Genomic DNA, 21,249 nt, shown 5'->3' with positions numbered 1-21,249 from the left:
CAACAGCCAGCATGGGGAGGAGAACGGAAGGAAAGCCCCCGCGCAAAAGTGAAGTATACCTGGATGGAAATTAACAGGATAGACCGAAATGGCTTCAAATGAGCAAAAGGAACTTATGAGTGTATATATATATATATATATATATATATATATATATATATATATATATATATATATATATATACATATATATATATATATATATATATATATATATATATATATATATATATATACCCCAGCCTGAGCCAGGTACCCATTTTATCGACGATGGTCCTAGCGATGTCGGTCCTGGAAGGGGGGGGTTGGTAGCGGCGGGGGGGCCCCTCACACGTGCCGCTAAGTATAAGCTTGTGACGTACGGGGAGGCTGGCCCACCTGGAGGTGCCGGCATCAGCCCGCCTCCCCGCACCCCTCCCGGTAATAATCTGGTCCAGCAGCTTGGCCGCAGCAGCTGTCATGTAGCGGCAGAGGCGGCACACTGACCCACACGGGGCTGCGTCCGCGAGGGAGGGGAGGGATGGGATGTGACGTCACCCTGACGCCCAGTGCTCCACCGATATCCGGGCCGAGGGAGATAGTGAGGCAACCTGGCCAGCCACGCTGCTATTATCACGCTCACTACCTGCTGAACACACACACACACACACACACACACACACAACACACACACACACACACACACGCACACGCGCGCGCCCCTGTAATGTTGAGGGCGGTGGCAGAAGCCAGGTCCTTCACCCCGCCTCTACCTACCATCGTGAGGGCACAAGTGTGGGTGGTCCTCAACCCCAGGACGCTCGCTCTAGCCACCACCTACCTACTCTACCCTCCATGCTGTAACATCACCTAACCTACCCACCTACCCCACCTCCAGTAACCCCGAGCTAAGACTCAACCACTTCACTCTAGATTGAACTGCTTCGCCAACTACCGACCCCTGAACACCCATCCCTAACACTTTCATCCTTGGCCCCTGTGACGGCACCCTATATGAAATGGTTTGGACATATGGAGAGAATGAGTGAGGAGAGATGTCGACAAAGAGAATATACGTTTCAGAACTAGAAGGTAAAGCAAGGAGAAGGAGGAGACCAACTTGGAGAAGGATGGATGGAGTGAAAAAGATCTTGAGTGACCGGGACATGCGGGGGAGGTGACAGGTGTGTACGGGACAGTTCGAACTGGAACGATGTGATATACAGGGGTCGACGTGCTGTCCATGGACTGAACCAGGGCATGTAACGCAGCTGCGGTAAATCATGGAAAGGTCTGTGGGGTCTGAATGTCGATAGGGAGCTGTGGTTTCGGTACATTAGACGAGACACCTAAAGCATGGATGTGAAAGAATGCGGCCTTTCATTAGTCTATTCCTGGCGCTATCTCGCTAACAAGGGAAAAAGCGATCAAGTATGAATATATAGAGAGAGAGAGAGAGAGAGAGAGAGAGAGAGAGAGAGGCATCCGGTAATGGAGGGTAATGACACGCTACCATCTGCGGATGTGGCAAAAAAAAAAAAGAGAGAGAAAAAAAACCAGCGACCCACTTCACGAGCTTTACCGGACCCTTCACAACAAACACCACACGACGCGCGTTTTTCACTCGTTTCTTGTCGCGCGCGCGCGCGTGTGTGTGTGTGTGTGTGTGTGTGTGTGTGTGTGTGTGTGTGTGTGTGTGTGTGTGTCTGTGTGTGTCGACGAGCACTAGTTATGGCGGAGGGTGGGGGCGAAGATCGTGAGAAATTAGTTCTTTAGGTGGATGAGTAGGTTCGGTGGCGTGAGATGGGGAGTTATATGCCAGGGAGGCGAGAAATAACGACACCTGCTTCCTAATTTTGTACGACTGATGGACTCCAACAAACATTATCACGTCAGAGGCTGTGAAATGGGTCTGTGTGTGTGAGTGTGTGTGTGCGTGTGTGTGTGTGTGTGTGTGTTTTTACGTGTTCAAAAACACCTGCGATGTGGAAATTCTACAGAGGCAACGTTTAAGTAAATTACTATCAAACACTAAGTGCTATCGTAAGACTGGCGTGGGCGTTAAGTGTAAGTATGGCTAGTTCTCGTTGCGTGTTGAGTACAGGGTGACCGAAGTGGAGGTCGTGGAAGGTGATGGAGGATCTTGACCTGGGGAAAGGAGGGGGGGGGGGGAGATCTAGTGCGTCAGAGGGGGTGGGTGTGATGGCGTACGGTGTGAGGGAGTATGGCAGGGGGGAGTGATGGCGTACAGTGGGAGGGTGTATGGCAGGGTGGGAGGGGGAAAATATCAGGTAAGGGTGGTGTGAGGTAGGCAGGGTCACTCGATGGGGAGTGAGGTGTTAGGAGTGAAGGAGGGTGGGAGGGAGGTAGAAATGACAGGATGAGGGGAGTAGATGGGGGTACCTGGGTTCTGCGTGGTGGTGGAGGAGGGAGGGAGTGAGGGAGTAGTGTGTCAGGTGCAGCGGCCAGTTACCAAAATAGTCCTTAAGCCGCCAGTGGGAACGCATCATACACACGCCCCATCTCTCTCTCTCTCTCTCTCTCTCTCTCTCTCTCTCTCTCTCTCTCTCTCTCTCTCTCTCTCATATCGTGTTTTCACCTGTATAACACCCAGAGTAAAATCTTCTCTAAATACTCATGTACTTAGAGAAATGACACAACAGTACAGTGATATACGCCAGTAAATACGAACAGTTTGGGGTCCTGCGCTGCGTGTGTGTGTGTGTGTGTGTGTGTGTGTGTGTGTGTGTGTGTGTGTGATATACTATCGACCCAAATCCGTCACAAATGACAAACGTCACCATAAACATGTTCGGATACGAGAAAAACATACAAAAACTCTCCTCATACAATGACAGACAGGATCTAGGACCGTGCGGACGGCCGACAGAAATAGTGCGGTTGAACGATTCATCAGTACCTCCCTAATGGCGCTAACTGACGTGCGCGCACACCGCCCTCGTGCACACAAAACCGGTCGTGCACACGCTACTGTCGTGCATACACTATCGTCGTTCACACACTATTACTCGTGCAGACGAACACACACACGGCCTCCGGCAGGAGCGGGGTGGGTAAGGGCACGTAACACCGCCTTGGCGCTGAGGTGCATCCCTTCGGCAGGAGGGTGCGGGTGGTGGATGATGAGGACGGGCAGGCGGGTATCGCCGGCTGAGGCTGGGTCCATTAGGTCTTAACGGTTTCTCCGGCGGCGGAGACCTGGCCCGCCCGCCTGCCTGATAACGGTAATGGGAAGGGAGACTGGTGGAGTGGGCAGGCCTGAGCCCGGCCCATGAGCAACCCTCCTGGTACTGGGGGGAGGAGAAGGGACCCAGTGCTGACCTAGTTAGAACCTGGTGCTGTGGTGGTGCTGGGGAGAGAAGAAGGGACCCAGTGCTGACCTAGTTAGAACCTGGTGCTGTGGTGGTACTGGAGGAGGAGAAGGGACCCAGTGCTGACCTAGTTAGAACCTGGTGCTGTGGTGGTACTGGGGGGAGAAGGGACCCAGTGCTGACCTAGTTACAACTTGGTGCTGTGGTGGTACTGGAGTGAGGATAAGGGACCCAGTGCTGACCTAGTTAGAACCTGGTGCTGTGGTGGTGCTGGGGAGAGAAGAAGGGACCCAGTGCTGACCTAGTTACAACTTGGTGCTGTGGTGGTACTGGAGTGAGGATAAGGGACCCAGTGCTGACCTAGTTAGAACCTGGTGCTGTGGTGGTACTGGAGGGAGTAGAGGGGGGAACTGTGGCAGTAGTGCAGCAGGACCATCATATAGGTTATACCAGAACTGTGGTAGTGGAGGAACGTGTGGTATGGTGGTGGGAGAACTGGTACTACCGTACTGTACGACCAGTACTAAGGTTCTGGGAACCAGCTCTACAGTACCGGTTCTCGGTTCTGTGGGTGGGGGAGTACTGTACAGACAGTGGGGGAACCAGTCTGATGATAAATGGGGCCAGTGCTTTCGCGCCCCGATGACCACGACTGTGGCTGTGGCAGTAGGACTTGAACTTCTTGGGCACGACGGCACGTCCCCTGAACACGACGGTACGACCTTTGGGTATGACCCGACAAGGCCATGATACCCAAGGATCGTTCCGTCGTCTCAAGGGGGATAACAGTGTGTAATTGCCTATTGGTAATTACCTACCAGAATAATACAGGGGACTCTGCGTTCATGGGGGCCCCATCTGGAGTGCTTGTGTGTGTGTGTGTGTGTGTGTGTGTGTGTGTGTGTGTGTGTGTGTGTGTGTGTGTGATAAGATGCGAACATTACACACAGAACTGCGAGGAGTGAGTCGCGGGTTGTATTGCCTCAGCGGGAAGCTGAGAGGTTCAGGGCGTACCGCAGCGTGAAGTTCGGCACACCGCTGCCTCCCCACCACCCCCAGCGTTCCAGGAGATGGAGACACATTTGGGATGTGGTCCCTCCACTCGCCAGCCCCTCTAAGTCGGGCAAGCCCTCATCCTGGCGACGGCCGACGCACTTTCTGAGGGTGACTGGAGAACGTTGACGACCAAACTTCGCTGTACATCATCACGCCAGCAATTCTCTTCCCCCGGCAGGGCACCCGCGTTGGTGATGTGCCCCAAGCGCGGCTCACGAACGTGTGCTTGCTTGACCCTGTGTGTGTACATACCCATCCATACAAACGTTCACATGATGATTCACGAACTATTTCACAGATGTTCGAACAGCATTTTACTGTCCTCCTCGTGCATCAGAGTGTACGTATAGCTGTCTGTCTCTCGTGGTGAAGCGATGCTTCGGTGACTTTCCGCTGTTTCTGATCAGGTTCACAGGATCCTCGCGTGCACCAGCGCTTAACCACCTCCACTATTTCCTCCATGACTAAAACAGGCTGAAAAATGAGTACGTCTTTGAAACTGGCTGAAACCGTTCACCTCGAGGAAACGAGAAGAGAGAGAATTAAAGAAACAGCCGGGGAAGATGTGGGCGAGAACCGTATAACACCCATCCCCTGCTTCGTCCATCTGAGCCCCCACTGTGGGATACAACTCTGTATTTAACCCCATCCTGAACACAATCCTTCTCTGGACCCTCACTGTGAGGTTAGAGCGTAATCCTCTAACCTCACACCATCCTGACCCTCTATAGACTATCACACTGGAATGGGAGTAAAACCCACCCACACACGAATATAATCCTGGCTTCCTCCCTCTCCCTGAGCCACAGGCCTTTATCACTTCTGCGCCTCACACCTGGGCACTATAGGCCGACCTGGCAAGTGGACGGGCTGCTCCACACACACACACACACACACACACACACACACACATACACACACACACACACACACACAAAGTCTCTACCCCCTCCTCCTCCTCCTCCTTCATGCAGATGCGTCACTCGATGGTGACTTACAACAGTGCAAGGTCGAGGATGCCCGTGCGGCGTGGCAGCCCTCCACGCCAGACCCACGAGCATTAAAAAATAACTTGGCAAAACAACCTTCTTGTCCGTGGCGGGGGTCATGAACGTCCACCGAGTTAATGATGATTAAACCTAAAGCGAAGGTCTGAACTGTGTTTAGTAAACGTCTTCCCATCGTGGCTCCCGTCGTACTGAAAACGTTACAAACATTAGAGGTGTCGAGATAATCGCCAGTCTCTCTCTGGTCGAGACATCAAACCTGAGTGTCATGGTAGAAAATATTCTATCGGAGTCTCCCCGAGTTATCTTGCGGGTCTGTGCACCGAAGCCTGGCCTCGCAAACCAGTGCGACGCGTCACAGTGGTGTGACGCGTCGACTTCCCCTAGTGTGCCTAAAGAAATAAAAGCGGACACCACACTATCGTAACAAACAACTGCCATATTTAGCACGTGAAAATCTATTTCATAACTATGGTGTGGTACTGAATGCAGGTATTGTAAGAGAAGGACAATGAGTCGGTCTGCAATGGCAAGTATTCGGTCTGTACAATCGCGTCTATGACTCCCACAACTCTCGAGCATTGATGTCCGTGACCGTGGAAAGACAAAACTTTAAATTAAAAAAAAAACATTGTGCAGGGTATATGAAATGTTCAGTAAATCACTTGCATATATATATGTGATCATAAAGGCACTATATTCTTATTTCACTAAAACTGTGTGTCGAGAAATTTCGATTCCTTTTCGTTTCAACTGACGGTGGGAAGTAAAAAGAGGATTTCTGGTTTAAATTCTTGATTCGGTGTGACGCGAGGATCAAACAAACTCGAAAATTACACCAAGAAAATAGAGGCTGAGAAGCACTGGACTACTAATGGGACACTGGAAGATGGTTCAGTGGGACGCCAAGTGCGGCTGTGGACGACTTCTACAGCAAGCTCCTCCTCCGACACCTGATGTGGCCGTGGCCAACCCAGGGCTGCGACATCTGAATGAGACGAGGCCGTCTTGACTGCCGCTCGTAATGGACGCCCCTTGACGTGGAACGCACGGACTGACCCGCGACCTGCAGCTGCCCTGCCACCACCCGTCACAACACCTCGATTTCTGCACTAGGGTAGCATCCATTTACTGTGTTCTGCCAGTGAAGGAGGGACTGACGAGTGCGCATCTCGAGGTTCGCCCTGCAGTTGGCACTACGGCGCTCGGCAGTCGATCGCGACTTTTGCAAGCAAGACTGCCATCCTCCCCGATGACGAAGGTCTCCCCCCTCCCTTCCCCAGTGGGAGGAGGAGCGAGGCGGTGGTGGATGCCTCGCAACACGCGAGATACCTGGGGGCGACGCTGAAGTAGAAGAACCGACCAGTGAACTCTCTCCCTGGTAGGGCCGGATGAGGACCGTACGGGTGAGGGAAGAATGGTGGTGATGATGATGGACCACTTACAAGGCGAGGGAGACGTCGGCATTTTACATGGCTTCTTGCTCTCCCATCCGTCCGGACTATAACAGCTGCCATTTCCGTCACGCACTCAGCTGTCGCAAGCCGGAAGTGCCATACACACTAGTCAGAAGGTGAGGTGGGGGAGGAGTTCAAGTGTACCCTGAGACGGAGGTTTGAAAGACTGGCAGACCACAGCTCGTGATATGAACCCGAGGGAGCGGAGACTAACAGACAATAGCACCACAGAAGCCATCACGCACACGGCGTAAGACGCGTGTGATGGAGCACCTGACGTCGGCCAGAAGCGTGCATTACCCTCTTCATAATTCATCTACTTTTTGCTCCCACCATCATTAGACCATGCCGACCGAAGAGACTCCTCTAACACTGTGTCCCTTCGTCAGACCCAGTGTTCTTGGGCGCGGTAAGACGCCGGCCTAACCCAAGCGTAAACATTGGCTCAGCTGATACCACCGTCCCCGCGCCTCCAGATCCACAACCGGGAGGGATCTTTTTATCACAGGGAGAGCGGAGGGCGCCCGGCCAGACCTCTTTTATTCCCCCAACGAGAGGAGAGAAGGAACGGAGGAAGGAGGAAGTTAACTTTCTTATCGACGAACTGAGGAATCATTCCATTGTTGCTCTCGTGGCATCTCCAAGGAGCTCATTTCTTAAGACAACCGGTTCTCACCAGAGTGATATACCCCGGCTGTCTTAACACTGGTTTTACTGGGGCGAATCTCTGGCTGTTCCCCGGGCTGGGTTACCAAGTACTAAATCACCCGCTGGCTTTTTACGGCACTCGTAAACCACTACCCATGTAAATCAGGATTGGGTATAAGGGATCTCACCTGAAACACAGTTGAAAACATTTTCTCTTTCCGTACTTACATATATATATATATATATATATGGCGTGGTATGATAGCCACGATCGCTATGCTAGGCTAGGAAGGTAAACTAACTAGGCTAGGCTGGAAAACTATAGGGTAGCTAGGCTAGGATGGTAAACTAACCAGGGTCGGCTGGAATACTAACTTAACAAGTATGGTATACAGGAAACTAGATAACCCCCAGCCTATAACATCCAAGGCCATCTGATGTTTACCAGTTACGTGCGTTACGCTAGGCATTCTGATACTCCATAGGCTATGTTTGGCAAGCGAAAGTGTTCACGATCGAAAAAGTTTTTCGCTTTGGTACCTTCAAGAACAGCAATCGAACACTCTGTACGTGAGGATCCGCATGCTATTTACCACTGAGTAAAGTATTCACATCAGAATATTCTGGAGGTTATTGGATACTCCACTGTCGTTTAAAACTTGTCGTTAAAAACAATTCGGAATTGATTTCGTTAAGGCCTTCGTGTGACACACCCTGAAAATCCAGCTCATGTACTATCAAACAACAGAAAGTAGGAAAAGACTGAACAAGTAGTTCTACGAAGAAGGGCGACAATATACTAACGTATTTCCGAGAAAATCGTTGCACGGAGAGCGGTCAACGGACGTGAAATCTCGGTTACTCTTTACGAAGCGTCGACTCTGCGGTTAGCTAATGGAGGCGTTCAAGTTTTGTGATAGGTTCGAACGACGTCAATTGCGAGCCTCTCTGCGGAGTGCAACATAAATAAAGCTGAAAGTCGTAATGCTGGTGAGGAAAGAGGTTTGTTATGGAAATAACTACGGGTGAACGATAGGAGAAAAGTTACCATTCAAAATGCTGTTCGTGCAAAGTTTATTAATACCCTCAGAACCAGTTGGGCAACAAAAAAAAAAAAATCATCATTACGTATACCATTTGAATGATTACCAGGGAAAAAGTGTACATATTTTTTTTGTCATTCTAGACCCCAATGAAAATAATCAAACCAATTATACTAGTGTAGTGCAATGCCGCAGAGCACGGGATACTGTAGTAAGATTTTAATATGTATGATATATTTTTTATTTCCTCTTTGGTCTAATCCTGTTAAACCTTGTGTACACCTGATTCATAAAAACCCAAGGCTCTTCTTCCACGCTTTTCTCCTCTTGCCAGCTCTTGTTGCCAGAGGGAGTGGGGAGGGAGGTGGGCTCGGGTAGAAAACTTTCTTCCCATCTGTCTCTACTTGATTCACAGACAAAAGAACTTAAAAGACACGGGCCAACTGACGTTATTCTATGTTCTTCATGTACTCTCTCTCTCTCTCTCTCTCTCTCTCTCTCTCTCTCTCTCTCTCTCTCTCTCTCTCTCGGTGAAGAATGTCTCTTGGCCTGCACTTCCTACCCACCACCACACAGTCTCTCTCTCTCTCTCTCTCTCTCTCTCTCTCTCTCTCTCTCTCTCTCTCTCTCTCTCTCTCTGTGCTTGCCAAGCGACGCGCAAAAAATACCTTTAATGGCCGGACCCTGGTCGGATCAGTACGTTTTAACTATGCGGTGTAACAGCCGATGTCTAGATGTCAAAACAACAATACACAAGGGTCGACGCCAGGTTAAGTGAGGCTCGAAACATTCCCCTTACGACGTCAGGCACGACTCTTAAAACATCTGCACTGCCCTCACAAATATCTGGCAACTGAGGCAACAGCATATCTTTTTTTTTTTTTTCCTATGACACGTAAAAAGACGGGCACCTCTCACGACTTACAGGGAACAGACTGTGGCCAGAAAAGCCCACTTTGAGACACAGGCTGGCTTGGCCACACGTGGAACCATCCAAGATGGCCATGGACAGTACTTGGGCCACAAAAAGAAAGTCATACACATCAGGCGACATTCACAGAACATGGTTACAAACACGTTATATACACTGTGTGGCCGTACTGGGCCACAAAATACAGGGTGGTAACACTACGTCACACCACGCAATGCAGGATGCCACACTAGGCCACACACTGCGCGGTACAGGAAGACCACACAATACAGGCTGGCCATACTACACCACACACACACACACACACACACACACACACACACACACACAGTACAGGTTGGCCATACTAAGGCCACAGTGTACTGGGTGACAATCTGCGCCACACAAAACACACTGGCCAGACAAGACGCAGTATTCATATGGCTACACAAGACAGGGCGACCACACTGAGCCACGAAACACGCGGGCCACAACAGTACAGGGTGGCCACATAACATACGGAGCCCCACACCACCGAGTGAATTCGACAGGCCACGCAACACATGGGCCGGCCACACCAGCTGGCACAAGGCAACAAAGGGACTCAGCATGGTAGTAGGCGTTCAGCGTATCAGCTATTTTCAGCGACCTTGGAGACCAGGCTATCTTGGGCGGCTCTTTCTTACCCTGCCCTGTCCTGCCCTATCTTACTGTACCCTATCTTGCCCTGCCTTACTGTACTCTGCCCTACCGGACTCTACCTGCCCTTCCATGACCTGGCACTAGTCAGGGTTAGAAGAGTCCCCTCACATTTCCACAAAACGGTGGTCTTGTCTGTCTGTCTATACGTCTCTCTCCTCACAAGACAAAGTTGTTCCAAGACGCACGACAACGAAGCCCCGAACGCAGTTGTAGACACGTCGAGGAAGGTGCCAGACTTATGATATCTAAACCTTCATACATAGTTGCCCATAATTCAACCCTTTCCTTGGTAGGATGGAATCTGATGGCTGAATATCGTCGGGAAAATATCTTATTCTCGGGCGGGAAGGTTGTGTCGACAGTGTGTGTGGTATGAAGAGGGAAAATGGCGAGGATGAGTGACTGGAACCACTGAACAATGCTATTCCGCCGTTAAGGTTGCGGTGGCCAGGGAGGAGGACGTAGGGGTGATGCGGTGTGGTGTGGTGGCTTGGAAGGGAGACAGTGGTGTTAATGAGGGAAGGTGCGGTGGCCAGAGCAGATAAGCGTGGTGGTGATGAGGTAGAGTGGGTAGTCCTCCACTAGAGTGGGCAAAGGAGAGCCCAGATGGCCCGAATCTGCTTGTAATCACGAAGATATCATATACTCTTTGTTTCACCCACCCATCTGTAAGACCTGTAGTGTCGCTGGCTTAAAACACAGAGACGTAGAAGGCGATGTATACGTGTATACTTAAAACTTTTAATGTGTCGTACATTACTAATCGTATCCTTTCTTGTACTACGTTCGCTCTGCGACGCTATTACGTAAAGGGAGACCCACGACGTTACGTCAACACATAACCATCATACCCAGCCTTGTAGGGGGGGAGGGACGTCGCACGCTGCAATGTGGCAGCTTCCCAGAAGACTCCTCGACGGGCTACGGCGGCGGCAGGAAGCTTATACCCTCGCATCGCCCTGAAGCAGAGCACGTCACGCGAGGGATGGCAAACCCTCCGCCTGATGATAAAGGGGGAGATAAACATGCGGAGGGGCGATACGGAAGAGAACCTGACGGCGTGATGGACACATGTGCGCTGCCTTACCTCGGGAACATCAGGAGATAAGCTACTGTCACAAAAAAACATTGGCGACGTTAACCTGTGCTCTAGAAATAGTCCTGCATGTCATATATATATATATATATATATATATATATATATATATATATATATATATATATATATATATATATATATATATATATATATAACTGAAGAGGAGAGCAACACACTGACGAGAGATGGGGAATGAAAGATAAGGAGGTCGTTCTACAAGCGAGTCAAGTGTCTAGGTGAGCAGTAGTGGACTGGTAAGTACATCTGGGGGCGTTCAGAGAAGTGTGGGGCGGCGGGGCGAGAGATGACCCAATGTGTGTGGGGGAGAAAACATGTGGACTAGGGGAGGTACCATCAGACCACGAGCAGGAGGAGAAAGGTAGACAGATGTCTTTCTTTTTTTAGGTTGATGGTTATACTTGGGTTGTCTTAAGAAGGATAAAGACGCCATCTCTCCCCAAGAAACAAGAAGAATTGATCCTAGTAACAAATAAACGTTTATCTTAAAGGAATGTCGCAAGAAACACAAACTGAAGCAAGGGAAAAAAAAAAATATGCATTTGTTGTAACGTCAGAAATCTGTTTATCCTAAAGTAGAATTACTATCATATATACGTTCTAAAATTGTTTACGAAAGTGTGACAGAGTAGTGTTGTTGAGAGAGAAAAAAAAGTTAAGTAGGAAACACCGTCCAAAATAATCTTGAGCGCTCGGGATCAGTCTATAATCAAATATAAAGTTCAGTACAACGAAGTTATTATTTGTATCATCAAGAGTCCAAGAGACGACGAAGATCATGGGTCTGTACCCCACGTTCGGGTTGACGGCGAGAGGACGTCACAGAGGAACATAACACAACACACCACCAGGCAGGCGGCGGAGGTCATCTGGGCAGGCGTAGGACCAATCCTGCGTCTCAAGTACTACATCTTTATCATCATAGCTTGGTCGCCTCTGCTCTGATCCCTCCCGCTTCAGGGGCACAGTGTGTCGGGCCATGAAACTCCCTCTGTCTCCATAATCTCTCTCTCCTATTTCTACTTTGCTCGACATCACTGCAAAGCTGTGCAGAGTCGACCATCCTTTCATGAAAACTTATGAAAATATGTGTGTTAACTCAACAGATGTGCTAATATAACTGCTTCCACTTATCAGTCTATCTGGTCCTTGACTTAAAGCACTCTCAATAGCTTCTGCTAGTGAGCCCTTTCCTCGTTCTTTTTCTCGCACTGAACATTTGTCATCTCTTGCTTTGGACTCTGTGCACCGCCTCAAGAGTAGGGATGCAGTGGCCTTGTTATATTCATAACTACAGAAAAGCGATTTCCACAGGCGACTCTTGTTATATTTTCACCAGCCTACCACTCCCAAGTTTGAAAACACTACGCCTCACCTTTGCAGCATCACAATCGTATCGGGATACCCATATCCCCTATCCTGACAATCCCTTATTATGAATACTGCAAAATAAGCTTCTGAAAAGATGGATATATTTAAGTACAATTCCGTATCTACAAGGGGGGGGGGAGGTTATTATTCTCAACAGGGAGCGTTGCTCGAGTATTTTTGCTGGCTCCTCCACCTCTCTCTCTCTCTCTCTCTCTCTCTCTCTCTCTCTCTCTCTCTCTCTCTCTCTCTCTCTCTCTCTCTCTCTCCGATAGAATGGAATCAAAATCCTTCTTCTCTGACAATTCCCCTGCTGCCATGAGTCTTTAAACCTTCCTCTCCATCCCCAGTGATACTCTCTCTCTCTCTCTCTCTCTCTCTCTCTCTCTCTCTCTCTCTCTCTCTCTCTCTCTCTCTCTCTCTCTCCGCCGACATCTTCCACCACTCCGCTATTCCCCTCACCCCTGCTGCTCATTACTCCCTTCTTGCCACCACCACCACCACCACCACCGACCTGCTCTCCCAAAACCCTCTCACCGCCCTGCCCTCACAAAAGCCCTCCCATCACCCTTCTGCCACCCACCTGCCGTGACGCCACCCTTCGCGTCACCGCCCCGGGAATAGCCACCCCAGCACGCTCGGGTCCTACCCCCCCATAAATGTTATCACCTCCGTCACTCACACTTCACATTGGACGAAGAGAAAGAAAAAAAAAGGCCATTTTCTTCTGATGTTCCTCCCTCCCCTACCCTCATCTCCCTACCCCAGCCGCCATCCCAACTGATCCCATCCCTATATCAATACTCTCCCCCTGTACAGGGACGCCCACTCTATTTATACATATTCTCTCTCTCTCTCTCTCTCTCTCTCTCTCTCTCTCTCTCTCTCTCTCTCTCTCTCTCTCTCTCTCTCTCTCTCTCCCTGTGGTAAGAAGCCACGGACCAGGACCACCCCGGTCCTTCACCTTCCTGGGTATCGGGGGAAGGGTGAGCTGATGGCTGCGCGCGGCGAGCCACAGCAACTTCAGTGGCTGTCATGTGTCACTATTTTGGCCGCGCCCCCCCCCCCCGCGTACTCTCGTCTTCCACCCCCCCCCTCTCTCTCTCTCTCTCTCTCTCTCTCTCCGCTCCAACCACACGTGGGCGGCTGACGCCCCGTCCTCACACACACACAGTCCCTCCACCTCGGACACAATACCTCTTGGCAACACGTAACTCACACGAGCCGTTTCTCTCAACAGTCTGTATCGTCTTCCTGTGGTGAGCGGTTAGCGCTACGCGCTAGCTCCCTCTCTCCCTTATGGCCGAATCTCGTCGTCATTACGCGAGAGCACGGTAGTGTTCTCCCTCTCCTCTGCATCAGCTTAAACTGTAGTGAGAGCTCGTCAGTCTTGTGGTGAACGAGACGGGTTGGGGCTACCCTCGATGTCCATGGTTGGGGTTACCCTCGATGTCCCGCGGCTGGGGTTACCCTCGATGTCCCGCGGCTGGGGTTACCCTCGATGTCCATGGTTGGGGTTACCCTCGATGTCCATGGCTGGGGCTACCCTCGATGTCCATGGTTGGGTTTACCCTCGATGTCCCGCGGCTGGGGTTACCCTCGATGTCCATGGCTGGGGTTACCTTCGATGCCCATGGCTGGGGTTACCCTCGAAGTCCACAGCTGGGGTTACCCTCGATGTCCATGGCTGGGGTTACCCTCGAAGTCCACAGCTGGGGTTACCCTCGATGTCCATGACTGGGGTTACCCTCGATGTCTATGGCTGGGGTTACCCTCAAAGTCTCGGGGTGGGGTTACCCTCGATGTCTATGGCTGGGTTTACCCTCGATGTCCATGGTTGGCGTTACCCTCGATGTCTATGGCTGGGGTTACCCTCGATGTCCATGGCTGGGGTTACCCTCGAAGTCCACAGCTGGGGTTACCCTCGATGTCCATGGCTGGGGTTACCCTCGATGTCCATGGTTGGGGTTACCCTCGATGTCCATGGCTGAGGTTACCCTCAAAGTCTCGGGGTGGGGTTACCCTAAGCGTTCAGGGCTGGGGTTATCCCCCCACCCTCCCAAGGACATAGTGAGGGGGCTGGTCTCCCCAGCTGTCCACCAGCGCTGGTCCTCTCCAACAGTGGCGGCCGACGACCCGCCACCACCATGCTATCACCACCACCACCCAGCCCTTCCCCACCAGAAGTAAGTTCTCGCCAACACTGGCCCCTCCAACCCTCACCCACCAGGGGCAAGTTCTCGCCAACACTGGCCCCTCCAACCCTCACCCACCAGGGGCAAGTTCTCGCCAACACTGGCCCCTCCAACCCTCACCCACCATGGGCAAGTTCTCGCCAACACTGGCCCCTCCAACCCTCACCTACCATGGGCAAGTTCTCACCAACACTGGCCCCTCCAACCCTCATCCACCAGGGGCAAGTTCTCGCCAACACTGGCCCCTCCAACCCTCATCCACCATGGGCAAGTTCTCGCCAACACTGGCCCCTCCAACCCTCACCCACCAGGGGCAAGTTCTCGCCAACACTGGCCCCTCCAACCCTCACCTACCATGGGCAAGTTCTCACCAACACTGGCCCCTCCAACCCTCATCCACCAGGGGCAAGTTCTCGCCAACACTGGCCCCTCCAACCCTCACCCACCATGGGCAAGTTCTCACCAACACTGGCCCCTCCAACCCTCACCTACCATGGGCAAGTTCTCGCCAACACTGGCCCCTCCAACCCTCACCCACCATGGGCAAGTTCTCACCAACACTGGCCCCTCCAACCCTCATACACCAGGGGCAAGTTCTCGCCAACACTGGCCCCTCCAACCCTCATCCACCATGGGCAAGTTCTCGCCAACACTGGCCCCTCCAACCCTCACCCACCATGGGCAAGTTCTCACCAACACTGGCCCCTCCAACCCTCACCCACCAGGGACAAGTTCTCGCCAACACTGGCCCCTCCAACCCTCATCCACCAGGGGCAAGTTCTCACCAACACTGGCCCCTCCAACCCTCACCCACCAGGGACAAGTTCTCGCCAACACTGGCCCCTCCAACCCTCATCCACCAGGGGCAAGTTCTCGCCAACACTGGCCCCTCGACCCCACGACCACCCATCCCTCCCACACCTGAGGCCAGGCCACCCTCCACAAAAACCTGACCCGCTGATAAGGTATTTATAAGCACTTCTGATGTACGTAAAGATACCCCCGGTCACCTGACTGCACGAGACGTCCCATGAATTCCTTAATGTATCCTTGAGACTTCCATAACCAAATCACCCAAACAAAAACACACGTTAGAGCCAGAAAAAATAATGCTAAATGAATTTGTCAAAGACTAAAGCGCGTCTATAATAACAAATGAAATTCGTCACGAGAATCAGGGAAAAAACATTTACCACTATATGTATATATATATATATATATATATATATATATATATATATATATATATATATATATATATATACTGAAAACATAATCTCATTCTCGATAAAATATGACTACAAATTACACACGCAAGTTAGTCTTCCCTCACCAGTCTACTTATATACTTCACGATTCACTTGGAAATAGGCGACGAAGCGACACCTATCTTTTACAGCCGAGATGACAAGACATTTCAGACCGTTATAGTAAGTGGATAAATAATGTAGCCCCCACGCAACAAGCTACACCCTTCATGAGCCGCCCTAGCCTCTCAATCATAACATTATCATCCTCCCACAAAATAGAGATCGTCTTACCCAGCCATAAACCAAAGCCCCTTCGTCGGGGATTATGCTCCGAGTCTTCCCTAAAAACTATGAACTGTGGCCTGTGATTCCCCTGGAGGTATCTGAGATGCGTCCTCTCCTTCAGGAGATGATCATGGCCGTCCATACATATTCCCTTTTTGAGAGTTCTTACACAGGCACCAGATATCTGTAGGAGGCTTTACCCAAGTGACTGGCATAACCTTCATGAAGAGAGAAAGACTATAGCAACGTGGCTATGTCTGTGTGGCGGGTTGGACTTTATAAAGGGACGGGGGACGAACACACACACACGTGCATAGGAGAGACAGAGGCGTTTGGACGATTTTTGGCAGGGAAGTAGTGCAAATAACTGGGAGATGTATAAAAGAAAGAGGCAGGAGTATCCCTGGGTTGATGCCGAGTCCCTGAACACGCCTGAGAAGAGGAATCATCCCAGAGGACTGAAAAGGACCTTGTGTGCGGGTTATTGTCTTTTGTCGGGCAACAATGGCTTCGTGGGCCGGTCCGCTCCGGGTAACGGAGACGTGCATGGGATCCGGGGAATGTCCCGGATGAGGTGACGCCATGCCACATCCTCCCATCGTCTTTAACTTGGACATGGAAAGAGAGATTATCAAGGAGAGACGCGGTATTGTTCCTGGTTTCTCGTATCCTCCTCCTGTTACCGGCTGGGGCTAATCAAGGACCGCAGCGAAAGGGAGGGAGGAAGGGAGGGAGGGAAAGGGGTTCCTGTCTTCGCGACACAGGTTTAAAAAACGTTTTCTTTATCATCCACGTAAAAGCACTTTTAATCTAGTTCTTATACGTTGGTTACGTAAGAGAAATGTATCTGATCTGAGGGGGAACTTCTCAATTAAACACGAAGTGTCATCACGCATTTACCTAATTGCAGACGCGGCAGCAGACGGTCTACAGTCTGCAGTGCTAGTCCATCTGGTCCGTCCTCTATACAGAGAAATTAAAAGTTTAATCTAAGTCCCCTTTGGCGACGCCAAAGGCAATTACAGGGGCATAGCGGCATCCAAAGGCAAAGAGAGAAATGGAAGGTTTATTTTAATGCCCCTTCGGGGGTGCCAAAGGCCAATAGAGTGGCGTGGAGGCATCCAAAAATATATACGTCTGTAATATCATCTCCCTCGACAGGAAACCTCCATTCTCGTCGTGGAATTAAGCATCGCCCTCGTCTCCCAGACCAAAAAGTTGCCCCCAGCTTGCCCTGTGCTGATATTTCTCTACGAGTGACTTATTCGTCATGGGGTGTATTGTGAGGCTTCGAACTCGTGGTTCTCTGGCTTGAAGTGTCCCAGCAACGGTGCGAGTGACTCTAGGTGATGTGGCCTCGACTACTGACGATGTGTGGGTGTGGGTGTGTCATGCATGGGAGGGACTGGGATGCTGAGGAGGACCGCCCGTTCCGTGTGTGAGCTAAAGCCGGGATTTTCCTCACGTGCACTCGTGTAATAGTTCTTACTTTCTTCTTTCTTTAATGGAAAAGCATAAAAGAGAAAAAGTTTGGATTCAATTTAGAGAGAGAGAGAGAGAGAGAGAGAGAGAGAGAGAGAGAGAGAGAGAGAGAGAGAGAGAGAGAGAGAGAGTCAGGGGCCACGTCTGTACCAGGGAGTGTGTTGGGACCTCCCAACGGCATAAACAAAGAGTCCAAGCGCCCAATACCGAGAGAGAGAGAGAGAGAGAGAGAGAGAGAGAGAGAGAGAGAGAGAGAGAGAGAGAGAGAGAGAGCAACAGCAGACGAGCGTGGACGCAGTAAGCAAGCCGCATTCCGAAAGAGGATTGAACACATTACCGCGGGGGTGGACATAGGAGGATTTATACAGTATCCACGTTAAATCCCACCAGCAGGAGAGCCCCTGGAAAAAAAACAAGAGGACACGATACGTGAAAGGATATGGTATGTATCTGTTCACAGTGTTAGCCTGTTTACAGCCTGGTTCACCATCCGGAGTGAGCAACAAGACCATGAAACATGTCAATGAGAACCGTTCACACACGTTTACAGATATCATCACGAACTTCGTCTAAATTTTTTGTTTTTGGATGTTCCAATGATCCCATCCTCCAGCTATCGTTCTCTATGATCACTGTCCGCTCAAGACACAAATGGCCTTCCTTGTACCTGAACTGAACGCAAGGCATCTACACGACTTCCATTCTTCCCTAGACTCACTCATGCCTCTTTTATTGCCCCGCTTGGTCTTCCTCCTCCCTATCCACACACACACGGCGCGGTGGCTAAGGAACTAGGGGAGGTGCAGGAAAGTGCTTGCAAGACCATCCTTGGTTCCTCCAACACCACTTGTTCAGCACCACCCTCACCCTCCCAGCTCTCTCCGACCATCATCTGGACCTCACTCATCCCACAGTGTCTGGGGAAGACGCTAAGCTACTGAATCATTCCCGCCACCCTCACCTCCCGCCACCTACCGTCCCTCGTCCCCGATTTGCACAGTGGCACCACAGTGGCATCGAACCCACCCGATCTCATACAGACCGCTGCAAAGAACAGCTCCACCAGAAGACTGCGTCTGCCCGATGCGTGTAAAGACGAACTTCTCTTTATATTGCCCCTTTGTTTACACTGGATTTTACGCTTAGAGACCAGCACCTTTTCATAGTACTTATGAACCTTAAGAGAACCGTTCCTTGGTTATCACACTATCTTTTAAACAGGATAAACAGGAGAGTTAATAGGTGCTTCCTAATTTTTCCCCCCTCTTGTAATCAAATCCATATTTCATCTCAACAGATCCCTGTATTTTGAAAATGATTATATTGCGTAAGTTTTATGATCCTGAGGCATTGTGGTGGTGTGCCGTCTGGAGCCTGGCAGGTCAACAGCCATGGAAGGCTGGTCGTGTACTCCAACTGGAAGGTATGAGGACAACATCCGTTCCTGGGTGTCGTAGTTCTAAAAGTTTTGGTCGCCAGCCACGTTGCCTCGCCGCCCGTTCGATCGCCAGCCACGTTGCCTCGCCCGTTTGATAGCTTTCCTTTTGTTTCTTCATTTTCTTTTCTCCTTTCAGCTATCAACATCTTATAGCTGTAGAGATCCGGTCAAAAGCATCTCTACTAAAGGCCAGTCAGGGGTGTCGAGTGTGTAGTGACGATGCATCCGACCTGACTGCAAGCGTCAGTGAAAGGCCAGTTAGCGTCGAAGGCGTACTAACGATAAGTCATTTTGACCTGATCACCGCCACCCTCAACGTCTAGTGGTGTCGAGGGCGAAGTGGAGATCCATATGTCGAGGGTGAGCTGTACGTAGACAAAGGTACATAGAGGGTGAAGTGGATTCACATCTAACGCAGGTATAGTGAAGATAACCTTGGTGGGTGTCTCCTCCTCTCAGTACTGAGGGTGAGGGTGAGCGACAGGGCGTTTGTGAGAGAAAGAACCTTCGTCACTGTACACTGGCGCCCTCCTCTGGACAACGTACAACACAGAAGACTAATGGAGGTATTCATGATGCACGGAAGGAAGGAAAAGTTCTTTAGAGACTGTGGGATCTTATCATTTTCATTTACGTTTGTGTTTTACGGTCATTGCTTTCAGAATGACAGCGAAATGTGTGTGTGACATTTAGGTAGTCGTGACGTGACTGGTCGTGATGACTGTGGTGCAGGTGTCATGACGGAGGGTGACAAAGCCAGCCTCCTCCTCCTCCTCCCCTCGGGTGCTGTGGCTTCGTCGTACTGTGGCGGGCCAGAGGATAAATAATGTACCGTCCGCCGGCAGGGCCTGCCTGCTTGCTTCAAGGAGAGGGGGTCATGCGGTGGCGGGCAGTAGGGGCGGTCTGCTTCAGCCGCCCGCCGCCGCAGCCGCCCCTTCCCCGACCCTCCACCTAGACACATCAGCCGTGTCGTCGACCTGTGCCGGGACGCCCTCACACACACACACACACACACACACACACACACACACACACACACACACACACACACCGCCAATATGGCAGCAATGAAGTCTGATGTCTGATGAGAGCCTTTGTTGCCACGCATCCCACCATATGATCCTGTTCCAGTTAGGGCCACTCCCCTACTGCTGGAGGAGGGAAGGGGCTTCCTGAGCCATCGCACCGCTGGAGGACAGCACGAGACTCGACATCCTCTCGTTCTCCTCCAGTCCCGAAATACAAGTGTCTGGTCACCATGAAAGCTGCCTTGGACGACTTTCTCTGTCCGTCATTGCTCTAAGGGCGTGAGGGAGGGGGGTCGCAAGGAGGAACATCACAGATGCGCCTGCCATTCGTCCCAATAACCCTCAACATTTCCGAGAGTCTGGAGGTGAATCCATACTTTGAAGAGCTACCAGCGTTGTTGCTCGGACGAGAGGCGAGTCGCACAGAAACGCGCCCGGCCGCCAACCTATTGTCGACTTACTACCAGTGACGCTTCCCATTGGCTCCCGTCATGAAGGGAAACACCGTGTGCCAGCCTGGCGGTGTTTGAGGAAACGACTTTCATGATACATACTTCGAAACAGTGTTATTCAGCTCGGTGGGTACACTCGGCAGTGAAAGGTCAGCAGTGTACAGTGAGCAGTGAATGATCAGTGGCGTCGTCACCATTTATATAATCATCTGTCATAGAACATCCATGAACAGTCATCAAGAACAGAACTGTGATAATAACAAGTCTTTTTTTCTTTTCATCAAGACACACCTCCCTAGAGCTCATGGCTTTTTAAGACGTCCGACTCTATGAAGGAAAGATAATCTCTTATACCCATAAAAGGTTCGGGGGTTTGGGGGGTGGGGACGGAAGAGGGCAGATGTTCAGCAAAATGTCTACACTCTGGTACCATGTTCCAACATCTGGCAATATCTACACTCCGGTAACGTGTTCCAGAACCTGGCAATTATCTAAAGGTC

At 50.8% G+C, this 21,249-nt stretch overlaps 1 protein-coding gene across 2 annotated transcripts in view; it reads left to right on the top strand.

The window, feature by feature from the left end:
- The window catches only part of LOC139753950 (uncharacterized), a 62,185-nt gene that overhangs the window by 25,543 nt on the left and 15,393 nt on the right, over positions 1-21,249 (top strand). Inside the window, exon 1 of one of the 2 annotated variants that reach the window (XM_071670911.1) lies at positions 5,747-5,866. The exons of the other annotated variant lie outside the window; for it this stretch is intronic. The gene's annotated coding sequence lies outside the window, so the exon portion shown is untranslated. Of the gene's footprint in view, positions 1-5,746; positions 5,867-21,249 lie in introns of those variants that run through there. 2 annotated transcript variants of the gene reach the window in all.

Source organism: Panulirus ornatus, chromosome 16 (genome assembly GCF_036320965.1).
Source record: "Panulirus ornatus isolate Po-2019 chromosome 16, ASM3632096v1, whole genome shotgun sequence".
NCBI classification, from domain to species: Eukaryota; Metazoa; Arthropoda; class Malacostraca; order Decapoda; family Palinuridae; genus Panulirus; species Panulirus ornatus.
Note: the sequence above shows the minus strand (reverse complement) of the source record. Positions and strands in the feature narration are given on the sequence as shown.